The sequence below is a fragment of the Trachurus trachurus genome (assembly GCF_905171665.1).
Source record: "Trachurus trachurus genome assembly, chromosome: 8".
Lineage (NCBI taxonomy): Eukaryota > Metazoa > Chordata > Actinopteri > Carangiformes > Carangidae > Trachurus > Trachurus trachurus.
Window position 1 is genome coordinate 23225598 of NC_139905.1, and position 15592 is coordinate 23241189.

At 41.7% G+C, this 15592-nt stretch overlaps 1 protein-coding gene across 1 annotated transcript in view; it reads left to right on the plus strand.

Annotated features, from left to right (window-relative positions):
• tefb (TEF transcription factor, PAR bZIP family member b) overlaps window positions 1–15592 on the plus strand; it is a 164724-nt gene that overhangs the window by 109504 nt on the left and 39628 nt on the right. The window lies entirely within an intron of this gene.

A 15592-nucleotide genomic window follows, 5' to 3' on the forward strand; every position in this document is an offset into this window, starting at 1 on the left:
GCCTATTGTAGCCAAACTTTAAGTTTGTGTCAACAACCATTTCAAAGTTACAGAGTGCAGTTGCAGCCGACGTGACCCTACTCAGCCTGCAGCGGCGGCACAATTGATCCTATTAACCATTTTTCGACCACTTAAAGGGATAGTTCAACATTTTGGAAAATTGGCCCATTGTCATAATCTCTATAGTTTTAGGAGTAGGTTCATTACCTTTATTTGTCGGTGCAAGCTGTTTTTAGAACAGTGGAGCAGAGCCACAAGCTGCTCAGAGCTACACTATGGAGGCTAATGGAATTTCTTGGTTTCCCTCATCAAACTCATCAAATACACAATCCAACAACTCCAAAACGCTCGTGACCTGCACAGAAAGTTGATTAAACTGCACATAACGGTGAGCAATGTTAGGGTTTTATGCCACAAAGGTTTACATTTTTATTTCAACAACATACATAATTGAAGCACAAGCCTTAGACTTCTTTCTTTACTTTTGCTTGCTCCCGACATTTGGTGGCCATCTCTGCACTTGTAGCTCTCCAACCGCCTGTCTGTGCATCTGACCACTGATTGGTCAGATGCTGCTCTGCTGTCAATCACTGCGTTTACTCTCGTCTTTTTTTCCTCTCCTGCCTCAGGATGACTTGTTGCACTACACGCGCCCGCAATGCGCATCTACTCGCGCAAAATGGGGGCCCCCATGGATCGTGGGGCCCTATGCATAGAGCCTGTTCTGCGTATAGGGAGCAGCAGCCCTGGATGACTGACTTATTACAATAAGGAATTGAGGGCATGTTTTTTTTCTTAAGTTGAAATATAACTGATCCAAGAAGCTTTAAGTATTTGAAGTGTCAGTTACGTTATATCTCATTTCAAATAATCTGTCATTGTATCTACAACACAAACTGTGCTCTCTCAATGAACTTTCTGACATTCAGGTTTAATGCAAATGCAATAATTAAATAATTTGAATAATATATATATCAAAAAAAATTTTTTATCAACTTATCATTAAGTGATATCTTAAAACATCTGTGGAGTTTGACCTGTCATATTGTTAATGAGCATACTTGGCTATATATATATATATATATATATATATATATATATATATATATATATATATATATATATATATATATATATATATATATATATATATATATATATATATATATATATATATATATATATACACATCATATAAGACTATGTTTCTTTTCTATTTTTTCCAAATGAAAAAGTCCTACTCTACACCTTTGAGACAATCTTACTGTAGAAGACTTTATATGGATCTGAACATGAACCATGCACAATCATCCTCCACACTATTTCCAAAAGCCACTTTTTTTCTTTCTAATGACTGAGCCCATTCAAGATGGTGGAGGCTTAAGACAAAAATAACTCACATCTCCTAAAGCCCCATGTACGTCCATTACCACTGGAGTTCACTGTGGGACATTTGAGCAACAGCCTTTAGCATAGGAAATACTGCACCTTCCTTAAAGGAAAGAAGAAATGCCATCACACATCGTCTAGCAGCCACAGCATCTAAAACAAAGGCAGATCTTTAATGCTTATAGGTAGGCTACAATACAATTAAATATATCCCCCTGTTAAGTTTATAATTGGTAAAACCTATAATTGGTGGACAACTTAAAATTGTATCAGGCTTAGCATGGAACTGGATATGCTATCACTTCTTCGGATACTTTTTCAAAGGAGGTTAAATCGAAAGCAACTGGACTTAGTTATTTGTCTAGGAACGCCCAGGTCATAGTATTTCAAAGGAGGTTAAATCGAAAGCAACTGGACTTAGTTATTTGTCTAGAACAGACAGTTATTTGTCTAGACAAATAACTAAGTCCAGTTGCTTTCGATTTAACCTCCTTTGAAATACTATGACCTGGGCAAATGAGAATATGCACCGGCTTCTTGGGATACGCCAACATTTTTATTTTTTTTACGTGTCTTGCCTCACTCCCGAGTCCATGACAATGATAATAATAATAATAATAAACTTTATTTATAGAGCACTTTTCATACATAAAAAATGTAGCACAAAGTGATAGACAAGCAGATAGACACCATCCTTTCGACTGTGCGTGCAGTAACAAGGGAGAGCCCAGGCTGATCTGGGGGTAGGCTATCAATCTCAGATGATGAGTGGGGTGATGTGTGGTTGAGCTCTCTCGGCTGTTTGTCCACTAACAAAGTTAAGGAATTTCAATTCAAAATCACCCACAGGCTCCAGATTACACCAGTGCTAAGGAACACATTTAATCCCACACTCTCCAAATACTGTAATAAATGCAAGATCTCAGAGGGATCATACTACCATTGCATCTGTGACTGCCCTTTTATTAAAAAATTCTGGAGAAAGGTCTGTAAAGATATTTCTGACATATTTGGTAAAGACCTGGACCTAACCCCCACTGTCTTGTATCCTTGGTTTACATCCTGCACTGAACCTTAATTCTTGTATGCTGAGACTGCTTGATGTTCTTCTGTTTGGTGCCAGACGGTGTATCCTACTTCAGTGGATCTCTGACAAACCTCCTAAGCTTTCACAGTGGTTGCAGGGAGCCTCTCAAAGTCCAACCCTAACGTCCCTGTCGTGAGAGGTGGAAACAGGTCAAGCTGGCCAATAGGGCAATGGTGAAACTCACAGGCCAATCACCTGTGAAGTGGATTAAAATGATTACAGAAACATTGATGAAGAGTAAGAAACCCCATTGCCTAAGAGATGAAGACTCTTCAAGCACACAAGCTAAAGAGACAATGAAGACGCATGCTGAAAACCATATGGAGAGGTTGCGTCGGAATCTTCTATCTCCTAGGCAACCAACGAACATCGCCACATGGAACATTAGGACCATGTTCACAGCTGGGAAGACGTCAGTCATCGCAGAAGAGATGAGGAGATACAAGCTCTCCATCCTCGGCCTTTGCGAGACTAGGTGGCTCCAGACGGGGGAAGTGAAAATGAGCAGTGGCGAGTCCATACTCTACTCTGGACACACAGATGAAAATGCACCACACACGGAGGGAGTAGCACTCATGCTCTCCAAAGAAGCACAGAGAGCCCTAATCAGTTGGGAGCCCATCAATTCCAGGTTAATCACTGCAAGATTCCAAACCACCCATAAAAGAATCAACCTCCAAGTCATACAGTGCTACGCACCCACCAACAATACTGACGACGAACTAAAAGACAACTTTTACAACCAGCTACAACACCTACTCCAGGCCAGGAAAGAAAAAGACATCTTCCTCCTCATGGGTGACATGAATGCCAAGGTTGGAAACAACAATATTGGATACGAACTGGTCATGGGAAGGCAAGGCATTGGCAGCATGAACGAAAATGGGGAGAGATTTGCAGACATATGTGCTGATAATAACCTGATCATAGGAGGAACCGTATTCCCCCATAAACATATTCACAAAGCCACCTGGATATCACCTGACCACACTACCGAAAACCAAATCGACCACATATGCATAAACAGGAAGTTCAGGCGCTCTCTCCAAGATGTCCGAGTTAAGAGGGGCGCAGATGCTGGGTCAGATCATCACCTACTGGCTGCAAAACTCCAACTCAAGCTCAAGCGCTGCAACAATCCCTCTGACAGTAGAACAAAGTTCAACATCCAGCTTTTCCAGGACATAGGAACAACTGTACTGTATCAAACAACTCTGCAGAACAAGTTCCAAGCACTGCAGGAAGAAAAAGCAGAAAAACCAACGCAAGAGTACTGGACCAGCCTGAAAAACATATGGAAGGAGACATGTCTAGAAGTGGTGGGAAAAAAGAAAACAAACCATAAACCCTGGATATCTACAGATACACTGAAAAGAATAGAAGAGAGGAGAGCAAAAAAAGACACACTGAACAAATGCAAGACCCGGACAAAAAAGGCAGCAGCCCACAGAGAATACGAAGCAGCAAACAAAGAGGTGAGGAAGAGCGCTAAACGGGACAAACAGAACTACATCGAGGCATTGGCACGAGAAGCAGAGGAAGCAGCAGGAAAAAATAACCTCAAAGAACTCTATATGACCACCAGAAAACTAGCTGGAAAATTTAGACAGACAAATACACAAGTTAGGGACAAACAGGGACGACTACTGACCACCAAGATAGAGCAATACCAGAGGTGGACAGAGCACTTCAGGGAGCTTCTCAACAGACCACCACCAGTCCAAGAGGCAGAAATCCCGCCAGCAGCACACATGCTGGAAATCAACTGTGCCCCCCCAACAAGATCTGAGGTTAAGAAAGCCATCAAGGCACTGCGACGTGGCAAGGCAGCAGGGCCTGATGACATCCCAGCAGAGGCTCTGCAGGCAGATACTGAAACCTCAACCACCATGCTACACCAACTGATTAAGAATATCTGGGAGGAGGAAGGAAACATACCACCAGACTGGAAAGACGGGTTTATCGCTATCCTACCTAAGAAGGGAGACCTCAGGGACTGCAACAGCTACAGAGGGATCATGTTGCTATCAACACCAGGCAAAGTACTCAATCGCATTATCTTGGAGAGACTTCGAAAGGGGGTTGATGATGAGCTGAGAGAAAACCAAGCCGGTTTCAGGAACGAAAGATCATGCAGTGACCAAATTGCTACCCTCAGGATCATCATAGAGCAATCCATAGAATGGCACACACCTGTCTACGTCAATTTCATAGATTTTGAAAAGGCATTTGACAGTGTAGACCGTGAGCTGCTATGGAAACTCATGGCACACTATGGAATCCCCGTGAAGTACATCAACATCATCAAGAACATGTACCAGGACATGAAATGCCGAGTGCTCCACCAAGGTTGCGCACTAGAAACATTCAAGGTGCTCACTGGCGTGAAGCAAGGCTGCCTGGTTTCCCCTTTCCTCTTCCTCCTATGCGTAGACTGGATCATGAAACAAACAACCCACAATAAAAAAACAGGCATCCAGTGGAGTATGACAGACCAGCTTGAGGACCTCGACTTCGCGGATGATATTGCACTTCTCTCACATACACACCAACAGATGCAAGAAAAGTCCCAGCTGCTGGAAATAACTGCAGCTAAACTCGGACTCAAAATAAATGGACCAAAAACTAAAATCATGCGGATTAACTCAAAAAACACAAATCCCATAACCATCACGGGCCAGGCCCTGGAAGAGGTCGATAAATTCACTTACCTTGGAAGTGTAATTGCAGTGGATGGTGGGACAGAGGAGGACGTGAAGGCAAGAATAGGGAAAGCTAGAACAACATTCAACATTCTAAATAGAGTCTGGAAAAACAAAAACATCTCCCTGAAGACCAAACTCAGAATCTTTAACTCCAACGTTAAGACAGTATTGCTGTATGGTTCCGAAACCTGGAAGACCACCACTCACATTGTCAATAAACTGCAGATTTTCCTAAACCGTTGCTTAAGACGCATCCTCGGCATCTTCTGGCCAAACAAAATCAGTAACATCAACCTATGGGAACGCACCAAACAAGATACAGTGGAGGTACAGCTGAAAAGGAGGAAATGGAACTGGATAGGTCACACACTAAGAAGAAACAACACAACAATAAGCAAACAGGCAATGACATGGAACCCACAAGGCAAACGAGGCAGAGGAAGACCAAAAAACACCTGGAGAAGGAGCACAGAACAGGAGCTTAGGATGCAGGGACTGACGTGGAAACAGCTGCAGAGAAAGGCCCAGGACAGACGAGGGTGGAAACAATTCATCAATGGCCTATGTTCCGAAAGGAACACAAAGGCCTAAGTAAGTAAGTAAGCAGGGAACGTATTCCCCTGGAAGCAATGACCTACTGGCTTAAGGACAAACCTCTGTTATTTTATAAAATTTGGAATCCATTTTTAGATTATATCGGTATGGAGAGTGCACAGACTCTACAGAAGGGCCTCCATGGACTTATGGTCTGACATTCCTAGAGGGAGCCAAGTTGCGAAATCAACCAAACACCATAGTAACACTGTAATACCTGAATATTCATCTGCTTACGTATCCCTTTAACTCATGAACAAATGTAAATAGTGTAAAAAGTAATTTTAATTTATTTTTTCTTTCTTTCACAGTGTGGGTTTTTGTTGTTGTTATGGTTGTTTGTCTGTTCACCACGTTCTGTGTAGTATAAGGCACCTTTATGCTTTTGTACAATGCTTTTCCTGTATAAATTGAAAAAATAATAAAGATATGTTAAAAAAAACAAAAACAAGGGAGAGCCCTTATCGCCCATAATTAGCTTAGCTCAAACGCTGGAATTCGTGTACTAGGTAATGTTAGCCTGCCTCCACCTAAAGTCATCAGAGTCACTCTTCAGCAACTCTAAACGGAAACCGGTGGGCCGATCTTCATCTCACAAAACTCTCCGGTAAGGCATCTTGAGCGGTCAAATGCCTGTAACGGGACGAGATAGGTCAAAACGGAGGGTTGAAGCAAAGACGGTTTATTTTGGTTCAAGCTAGCTACATCGAGGGTAGGTTAGCTTCCTCTTTCAAAGTAAAAGCACAAATTCTGGTTTTCTTAAAGGGCAACAGGTGTTTTATTTTGTGAAAGTAACCAAAAGTAACTGGAAGTGCGTTGGTCACAACGGCTAGCTTGAGTAGCGCCAAATTTGTCCAAACAAAATTGTAAACAGCTGGTATTTAGACAAATTAACGACACACTACTGATCTAAACGACTACTTTCTCGCCCAAAAAATGTTTGAAATGTCGATAAAGTGATAGTATATTTACAGAGATTAGAGCTAAAATGAAATCAGCTTCTGACTGCTGATTTCGGCTCGGGTAGGAGGCAGGCACTACCGATACAGTTCCAGCATTTGAGCTAAGATAATTACGGGCGATACTGGCTCTATCTCCCTTACTGCACGCACAGTCGAAAGGATGGTGTCTATCTGCTTGTCATGGACTCGGGAGTGAGGCAAGAGACGAAAAAAAAATGTAGGCGTATGCCTTTAATGCAATCTCCCAGTCTTCATCATCTATGGCTTGGGGAGCATACATCAGTCCGACTGCCCATAAGTCCGACGGCTCATTTCTCCGACTACCCATTCTAAAGTGTTAAGGTTAGGTTTAGGGTAAGGTTAAGGGTTAGGGCTACTTAAGTCGGAGAAATGGGAGTTCGGACTAATGGACGCAAAAATAAAGAAATGTATGGTCGGAGAAATGGGTAGTCGGACGGACGTCATGCGCCCCTATGGCTCTGCCAAGTTCTTCTTCCCAATTGTTTCTGATCTTATCAAGAGAAGTCTCTGTAAGTTGATAGCATAAAATTTGGATATAAAGGTTTCTGATTCATGGGAATGTCCAAAATTGAATCAATAGTATTAAGAGGAAAATTAGGGAAAGAATCATCGTTTAACTTATCCTTTACTGGGATATTTCACCCAAAATTGATAATTCATCAGTTTTCTGCTTACTGTAATTGATCTCTGTTTTTAGCCTTGTTAGTAGCTTCCAGTGGCTGCGCGAGATGCTTGAGATTTGCTGCGAGATGTTACAACAAGGCTAAAAACAAAAACAAAAAATTTCTGAACATCTTTTTCATGTCACGGCTTCAGGACACTTAGGGTCAGTACGAACGAGCAGTATGGAGGTATTTTTGGACGATTCAAAAGTGAGCTCTATCTGCCAACATTATATGAAAATCTGTTGCCAAACGGCCCTCCAAAAGCGTTTTGATGACTCTGAAACCCTCCACCCTTCCATGGCATGACGGTGAGTAGAAAATTGGTGAATTATCAATTTTAGGTGAAGTATCCCTTTAACAAAGTTGTGAACCTGAATGGAAATATCGAAATAAGTGGGATTTTGGTAGGTTAGATTTTAGATTTGGTAGGTTAGATTTCTCTAAAGCAGATTCAACATAGCAGTTGGGAAGAGCCAAGAGTGAAGTTTACACCAATTTCAATCAGGACAGACAGATAGTGGAGCAGATAAAAGCAAAATTTGAGTGGAATTGTGCAAATATTGATACAAGCATGAAATTTAGTGTATTTGTTCTCGAGAGGATTCTGATCAAATTTGTCTGATTGGACATCTGAAATTTTGTGTGAAGTGTTTATTTTATTTTATTTTATTGATCTTGGTGTCAATTCCTATATTTTCAAGTCTGTTGAGTTGGATTTTGTGATTTTATACAGGGTAGCGCCCAACAATTTAATTTTGTAAAACAGTGTTTTTCAAACTGTGGGGCACGCCTCCCCTGGGGGGCGCCAGAGTTTTTAAAGGGGGGCACGATGTGAGAAAAAAAGAACTGTAAACATTAAAACAAAAGATTAGTGAAGTGTCACTTGCACAAAGGGCTCAATGATTAATTGCTTTTGCAATTATATTGCAATATGATCAAATGCTCTAGTGTTATTTGTCACACAAACAAGGGGGGGATGGGGCTGTCGGTGAAAAGAGAAGGCAACAACACCACACTGTTACGTGTTGTATGTTGGTCTCAGGCTTGGCTGAATGTAGCACTACGTTGGCTGTGGAACTATCCCGGTTAAAAAAATGAGAGCGTCAGGTATGCTGCTGAGCAACAGGTGTACCGCACCGCGTCAGGTATGCTGCTGAGTGTCAGATGTGCCGCACTGCGTCAGTTATGCAGCAGGAACAGTGGTACAGCGTTCTTCCGCATACATTTTAGCCCAGTCACTATACCAGAGTTGTTGTTTTGTTGTTTTTTAATGACTGGAGCACGAGCCGAGTTTTCCTCTACTAGGCCTACAGCTCAACAGCTGACATGTGGTCAAGACGTACAGCAGAGACCTAGCACAGTCTCATCGGTGCATTTCATTATTATAAACTTCAACCTGAAAGCTCTCTGTCCTCCGACTGTCTACTACTACCCAGGCCATCACACAGGGAGAGCATGTGTGGCTTGTGTGTGTCATGAGTGTGTTAGAGTTCAATATCAATGTTCACATAACAAAGCACTTATTTGTCAGTGCTTTGTTATGTTGTCGTGATAATTAATATATGCTGAGAAACAAGCTTGTAGCCTAAAATAAATCCTAAAGGAAAGACCAGTTTATGTTTAATAAATGGAGAATTCTCTGTAATCATGGCAGGGACTACAACGGCTGCCAGGGCAATAGGTATAAACTGTGGAAAACACCTAAACCCCCTGAACTAAAAGAGTGGATAAACATTATGGTTAAAACAGCTTCATATGAAGTTATGCTTGACAAGATGAATAACAGGAATAAGATCAAGGCACCAGTCTGGGACTTGTTTTGGACTCACATCACTATGTAGGTTTGGATAGCTTTTTTCCTTTAATAAATGAAATCATAATTTTAAAAATGCATTTTATATTTACTTGGGTTATCTTTGTCTAACATTAACATTTGTTTGATTATCTTAAACATTTACAGTAAGTGTGACAAATGTCAAAAAAAAGGAAGAAATCATAAAGGGGGCAAATACTTTTTCACAGCACTGTATGTTCAACATTACCCCCCATTGTCATCAACTGACAAAAATGTTGCAACCGGAAATGCAAGTGCTTCAAATCAGGGCTTCCTCGCACAGCACTCTGCAGCTGCGTGACCAGTAGCAGCTTGAGGAACTGTTGTGTTTAGTTTGAAGTTACACAGTGGTGTCCTTTTTCGTTACTTTTCCAGTAAATATTTATCTTTTTTCTCCTTTTCCATTAGTAATATCGTGTCTATATACAAAAACAATACAATGTATCTTAAAGACAAATGTACACTAATGTCATTTAAATTAGTCAACTACACACATTTATGAAAAAAAGGAACTTCGGGACGCTAATTTGGCAGCCATCTTGAAAAATGGCCACCATCTTGGATTTTCACATTTCCAATTGCCATACCAATCGGACAGATTTCCTCAATAGGCCCCAGAGAACAACCAAATCAAATTTCATTCTTCTGTTATCTGCTCCACTAAATAATAAAATGCATCGATGAGACTGTGCTAGGTCTCTGCTGTGTGTCCCTACCAGGGGTGGAAAGTAACGAGTTACATTTACTCAAGTTACTGTAATTAAGTAGCTTTTTTGTGTACTTGTACTTTTTTGAGTAATTTTTAAAATCAGTACTTTTACTTTTACTTGAGTACATATTGTTGGAAGAAATGTACTTAGTTACATTTTAAATAGCTTAAGTTACAAAGTAAAAAATATATAACTCTGTGTGGGTTGTCAAAAGCGCTGCTGCCGCCTCTCTCTCTCTCTCTCTCTCTCTCTCTCTCTCTCCCTTCACAGACGCACACAGCAGCAGGCAGGTACACACCTCTCCCCCCTCACCGCTACGTGAGTTTGTGCATAACAGGGCTCGTCGCTATGTTGTCGTCTTAATATTAGCCATTAGCCACAGCTAGCGGTTAAAAGCTGACATTAATGATTAAAGACAACGTTATCAGGCATGTCCATCTATTCGGCTACGTTTACGGTGACCGTGCCAGACACACCGGGGCTGAAGGCCGGAGCGGCGGTCTGTTGAGTTAAATGTAGGAGCCCAGTCAGATCCATGGCCATGCTCAAAGGAACAGACAAGCAGCCCACTGCTTCAGAGCAGTTACAGTAAAGAGGCAAGAGAGAGAGAACCTACAGTACCCCCCCCCCCTCCTCCTCCTCCTTGAGAGCAGACAGGAAAGACAGTAAAAAAAAACAGGTGTGTGAGTGAAAGAGGGAGAGAGAGATTTTTCTTTTCTTTTTTTATCCGTATTGAAAATGGTATTTAGTATCGAATATTTTCCTTAATATCGATATTGAGTTGAAAATGTTAGTATCATGATCATGATCATGACAACCTTAGTGCCAGTAACTGTAACTGTCCATCTGATTGGCTCTGGACAACTGCAGTGTCAGAAGGTCAGAATGCCACAGGAGCTAAAAGATGGTGGAGACCAGTGTATCGATGGAGAAGGGGCAAATTTGGAACACAGAGACATGCACGGAGAATGTTAGGCCAATCTCTGGCCATTATAGCCCCCCCCAAAAAAAAAAAAAAAAAAAGTAACTAAGTAACTTTTACTCTGAGTAAATTTTAAATGAACTACTTTTTACTTTTACTTGAGTAGATTTTTACACCAGTACTTTTACTTTTACTTGAGTAAAATTTCATCAAGGTAACTGTACTTTTACTTGAGTAGATTTTTTTGGTACTCTTTCCACCCCTGGTCCCTACGCCTTGACCACATGTCAGCTGTTCAGCTGTAGGCCTAGTAGAGGAAACTCGACTGGTGCTCCAGTCATTTAAAAAACAAAAACAAACAAACTCTGGTATGCGGAAGGACGCTGTACCACTGTTCCTGCTGCATAACTGACGGGGTGCGGCACACCTGTTGCTCAGCAGCATACCTGACGCTCTCATTTTTTAAACCGGGATTGTTCCACAGCCAACGTAGTGCTACATTCAGCCAAGCCTGAGACCAACATACAACACGTAACAGTGTGGTGTTGTTGCCTTCTCTTTTCACCGACAGCCCCATCTCGTTACACCCCGCCTTTCCGAAAATAGACTTCCATTCATCGTAATAGTGGGGTTTTCTATTTTTTCTAAAGACCCCGCTATTCCCCCCCCACACACTCCGAACGGACAGACGGACGTAATCAGAAAGGAACCGGAGGCTGTGCTTTTTTCCTTTTTGGGGTCAAACGGATCATGTGCATAATTAACTGCAAAACAAGCAAATACTTCATATTAATGACATATAACATTCATTATGCTTCTAGCCTGTCTAGCTTCTACCTGGTCTTTTTACTAAACTTAACCAACTCCTTTCTTCATTGCCTAAGCCCAACCAAAGCATCTCCCTCAGTCAGCTGTCAGTGTAATCTGGTTACAAACTGCTGTACCGTTTCTCCCGGTTTCTGCGTTGTCTGGTAGAAGGATTGGCGGGCGAAGGCAGTGTTTACTTGTGGTACGCAGTAGGCGTTCAGTGCCGCAACCGCCGCATCATACTCCGTCTGTCCTCCCGTATTAGGCAGAACTGCGAACTACTGCTCTGCAATGTTTTAGTATAGCGCCCCCGCCTGTTGAACTCACACATACACACAATTGTCTCCTGTTAATGACCTCTGACATCAGTATACAACAGTGTTGATTTTTCCCTCCTAAAATGGCAGAAGGAACAGAAAATGTAACAGGTGGGCCCAGGCGCGCAGTACAGGAGGATGGCAACAGAGACTAGTTTTCGACGGAGACAAAGACAAATACGAAGTTTGGGAGGTAAAGTTCCTCGGCCACATGAGAATACTAGGCCTGAAAGACGTGATTGTCGACACCGATAACATTGGCGCAGAGATCAATGCAGAATGCTACGCAGAGCAAATACAGACTGCAGCCTGCCGTTGGTGATGAGAGAAGCCTCAGACAACGTCAGAAACGCACTACAAATATTACGGAACCACTACGCCAGTCAAAGTAAACCCAGGATTATCGCCTTGTACACAGAATTAATGTCATTTAGAAAGGAACCAGAAGAAACTGTGACAGACTATTTTGAAAGGTATCCCAGTCATATAAGCCATTCGTTGTACACACAAAGCAGTCAAGAGATGACTTTTACTGAGTTCAAAAGAAAACTAAGAAGCTATGAAGAAACAGAGAAGTTTGAAGCAAAGATAAAGTCTGACAATGTAATGAAAGTGGATGTGTCGTCCGTGACGTGCTATGGATGTGGAAAACATGGCCATTTTGCATGAGACTGCCGTCAAAAAGGAGCCGTGAAGTGGTGCAGCTCCACAAAAGCTCAACACACAGCCATGAGACATGCAGGAGAAAAATATGCACAAAGATGATGCAAAACAATCTGCAGAGAAACAAGAAGGTCATGACGAAGAACAAACCTATGTATTCAAGATTAATCAAGAGCTCCTCCCAGATAACATCAAAGAAAATGGACTGATGGTGGACTGTGGAGCAACATCCTACATCATAACAGAAGAAAGTAAATTTACAAGATTTGACAAGACTTTCAATCCACAACAACATTTTATGGAGGTTGTTTACGACCCTCAAACAAGAAAGGTGTCCAAACACAGACACAGAAATTCATCAAAATGAACAGTGTTGATCAACAAACTCAACCAGATGAATATGAACCAGAAACCAACAGCTTCAGAGACCGAAAGTCAGAACTTGAAAAGAGTGACTCTGAATTACCACAGAAAGAAGATAGCAAAGATAATCAGATCTTAAACAATAATGATGATGACACAGACAAGAATGAAAATGTACAAAATGATGAAACTACAGATGAGGAAGTTGTTCTCGATGAAAACAAAAACAGCTTAGGTTCAGAGCCTAGTTGTGACCAAAACCCCCGCTACCCAAGAAGAGAAGGATTACATACCAAACATGAAAGATGAAGATTGCTAGCGTTGATTATTGTTTCAGGGCAGTGTGCGGAGTTCCCCGAACCTATAGATAAGCCCAGATGTCGCCGGAGGCACCAGCATGGCAACAAGCCATGAAGGAAGAAATGGACTCACTAAAGAAAATGAAACATTTGAACTGACTACATTACCTGAGGGTAGGACTACAGTGGAGGAGGAAATGGTTCTATGCCTTAAAGGAAAACACAGAAAGGGGAAATGTTTTCAAAGCTAGGTATGTTGCTAAAGGCTATAACCAGACAGAAGGAATAGACTATAATAAAACATTTGCTCCAACAGCAAACATTTGTTCAGTGCGAGCCCTTATGCAAATTGCTGTTCAGAATGATCTCATTGTACATCAAATGGATGTGAAAACAACATACTTACATGCTCCAATAGAGGAAGAGATCTACTTAGAACAACCTGGGGGTTTTGAAAACAAATCAGAAACAAGATAAAAACAAGTTAAAGAAATCCCTTTATGGTCTGAAACAATCTGGAAGGAACTGGTACAAACTTCTAAATGACCACCTAGAACAAGACAACTTTGAGAGGAACTTTTCTGACCACTGTGTGTACAAGAAACAGATAGAAAATGAGACAATCATTGTGATGTGATGATTTAATCATTGCGGCCAGCAATAGTGACCTACTCAACAGCTTCAAAAACACTATGAGATCACAATTCAACATGAAGGATCTTGGAAAAACTTCATATTTCTTGGGCATACAGTTTGGCCTGAAGATAAAAATACAATGAATCAAAAACAATGCATACTAAAAATGCTTGAAAGATTTGGAATGTCAGATAGTAAACCCAGATCTAACCCAAGTGAACCAAGGGAAGGTGGTATCAAAATGAGGAGGAAAAGAGCAGTGAGTTTGTAGATCCCAGAGGATATCGGGAAATTGTTGGCAGCCTGATTTATGCTATGCTATGACAAGACCAGATATTAGCTGGATTGTGTGTAAACTCTCTCAAACTTTAGCAAATCCAAAAGCAGAGGACTTAGTGGCTGCTAAACATGTTCTAATGTATTTTAAGGGCACTATTGACTATGAGCTTGACACATGACCTAGCTGGATAAAATGAACCATAAGCCGCGTTTCCACTGCAGGAGTTCCTGGTACAGTAAAGGGAGGGAGTAACTTCTACAGGAACCGTCCTCTCACTCGGCCCTCTTGGTGGCCGTGCCTCCAGTGCAGACAGGACCCACCGGGCTCTTATGGCGATGTGCAACAGTTTTGATCGCGTGGTCGTTGTGCAGCGGTTGTTTTTTTTTACTGCTCTTGTTGTTGTTTTTTTCTGTCAGTAAAGACACTTTATTAAAAAAAAAAAAAATGCCGTCTCGATCGTCACGTAATCCCGCAATCGCTTATTTACCACTCTTTTTTTTTTTTACCAAGCCTACTGCTACTCTCGTCTTTTACTGAGTTATTCTCTCTTTTTTCCGGCCGTTTTTCCATTTGTAGTAACGTTGGGTTATAAAAATGCATCTTATTTCGGGGCTTCCTCTTAGCGTCACATGATCCTGCTTTGAGTCTGACCAATCAGCACAGAGTAAATCTCAAGCCCCTCCAGGACTTCTTCAGGGCCGATCCGAGTACCTACCCCCAGGCAGGGACTCCGTTCGGCCCTGTAAAAGTTCCTGTAAGCGGCCCTGTGGGGGAGGTTCCTGCACCAACGGGGCTGGCCCCGTAAAATTACCCTGAAGTTCCTGCAGTGGAAACGTGCCTATTGTGTTAGTTTCACTTTCTCTGATCCTCATGTCTCACATCACATCTGATTTGTTCAGAGCAGGGTGGGAGGGGTTTGTGAAGGACTGACCCAGAGTTATATATACTGATCAATATTCGGATTCACATAAAACAGATGCATCCACACAGACCACAGAGCTGAGAAATTACAAAACAAAGGTGAGTTTGATCAGCATTTCTACATTGTGTATAGATATATAAAAATCAGTTAAAGGGACAACGAGGAGTTTCTATTCGGTTATAAAAAAGTCTCACGTTAATGTGGATGAATCTCCGCTACCCACACTTGTTAATGGGCCCATTTTCGATAAATATATCGTTCTGTCTCTATCGTTATTTTGTTATTATTAGTGGTGGCGGAAGTGCTGGTCGAGCCGACCAGCGTTTCCTTCGTTGCGAATCATGAGAATAACGCAGCCGCATCGCCGTTTATGGTCGGAACTACGGTGGTATGTGAACCTCTTTGAACCTCTGACT